This window comes from Sceloporus undulatus, chromosome 3 (assembly GCF_019175285.1).
Source record: "Sceloporus undulatus isolate JIND9_A2432 ecotype Alabama chromosome 3, SceUnd_v1.1, whole genome shotgun sequence".
In the NCBI taxonomy this organism is placed as follows: Eukaryota; Metazoa; Chordata; class Lepidosauria; order Squamata; family Phrynosomatidae; genus Sceloporus; species Sceloporus undulatus.
Window position 1 is genome coordinate 88,225,402 of NC_056524.1, and position 1,806 is coordinate 88,227,207.

At 38.8% G+C, this 1,806-nt stretch overlaps 1 long non-coding RNA gene across 1 annotated transcript in view; it reads right to left on the bottom strand.

Moving 5' to 3' along the window:
• Nucleotides 1-322: 322 nt before the first annotated feature.
• The window catches only part of LOC121925099, a 2,845-nt gene continuing 1,361 nt past the window's right edge, over nt 323-1,806 (bottom strand). Inside the window, exons 2-3 of the long non-coding RNA XR_006102799.1 lie at nt 1,611-1,788; nt 323-491 (exon numbers count right to left, since the gene is read on the bottom strand). This is a non-coding gene — a long non-coding RNA (uncharacterized LOC121925099). The remainder of the gene's footprint in view (nt 492-1,610; nt 1,789-1,806) is intronic.

The following is a 1,806-nucleotide window of genomic DNA, read 5'->3' on the forward strand; positions in this document are numbered from 1 at the left end:
ACTTTGGCACAAAAACAGTTTGGAAGCACAGTTTTTCCCCTAAACCCTATTTCTGGGATCCATACTATTAAATGGTCAAGAATAAAATTCAAAAATGAGCAGAGGGACCCAAACATGACTTCTGGTTGAGGATAATGGAATGTATGAAGCCTGTGATGAGCCAAGGGGATGTGAATATGGCCCTCAGACCCGCTGCGTGTTCCCAGCCCATTTCTAAATATTTTATATACTGCATATTCTATTATCTTTATTATAAACAACTATATAATGTTTTTTTTCCAAACAAGAAAATAATCTTCGAATAGAATAGTATCACCTGGGCTACACAATCCTGTAAATTGGAAGCAACTTGATTCTGCTCTTCCTTGAGAATTTTGTAGAGAATTGCACGACGTTCACTGTCTTTTCGTAGCAAGAAAAGGCCGGAATCTTTTTCCTCAAGGGAAGGGGAAGCACTTCGTTCATCTGAAACTGAATTGTCATCAGGAATGCTAGAACAGAAAGTGGCAAAACCATTAGAATCTACAAACCATCAAGTGATCTTAACAACGGCCCAAAACACATTGTAGAAATAATCCACTTTCAGACCACTTTAACTGCTCTGGCTCAGTGCTAGGTAATTTTGGGAACTGTAGTTTTGTGAGCCATTTAGCCTTCTCTTTCAGAGAGCCGTGGTGCCACAATAAACTACAATTCCCAAGACTGTAGCCAGTTAAAATGGTCTCAACCCTGATTAATTCTGCAGTGTGTTTTGGACCAAGGATATGACTAGAAATAATGCAATTTTAAAGTAATTTTAAAAATTATTTTAAATAAAAGAACCAGATCTGTGGCATACCACAATGAAAACCAGCCACCCAAGTGTTACACTACGCAGCAGACACTGAGTCAGCTATAAACTCAACTTTAGTAATAAGACACATGAATGTCAAACACAATCACTGGAAGATTTCACAATGCCTGTTCTTCATTTGTTGCTGTTTGTTTTAGATGTGTTCAAGTCAACTCTGATTAGGTGACCCTATTACAGGGTTTTCCTGGCAAGTCTGCTATTGCCTGCCTCTGAAGCTGAGAGTGTATGACCTTCCAAAGGTTATACAATGAGTTTCCATAGCTGAGCAAACCCTGGTCTACTAGATCTAATCTGCACTGAAGAATTAATGCAGTTTTGACAATGCTTTAACTGCCATGGCTTAATGCTATAAAATTCTGGTATTTGTAGTTTTGTGAGATATTTACACTTCTCTGTTAGAGAGCTTTGGTGCCTCACAAAACTACAAATACCAGAGCATTAAGCCATGACAGTTAAAGGATGTCAAACTGCATTATTTCTGCAGTTCAGATTGGACACTAATCCAACACTCAAACTACTACATACTTCTGGATCTCTTTCTTTATTCATAGGATCACTTATTTTAACAAGACTTCCTTTATAATGACTCTTGCTTTTAAGGGCCTATAGGAACAATGACATCACCATTAACTGTCCCTTATATTACACACTGCACAATGAATTTAGCTTTTTAAACATGACCGTTAAGTGTAAGCACAATAGGTTTTTAGTCATATGCAGTATCTAGGTAAGTAATTCTGCATAGGTCAGGTTTTACCTTAGCAAGTGAGAAATGGCATTCCTGGTTTGGATGTCTGATACAGAGCGCTTTGCCTTTTCAAAGAGCATGTCATGCTGCATATCAGAGTCTGGGGAGACAGAACCATGTTCACTGCTGCTGCTGCCAGCCTGCTCCCCTTGGACTGGCAGAGGGAGAGATGTGCTACGGTTATAATCTGGAACACAAGATATAA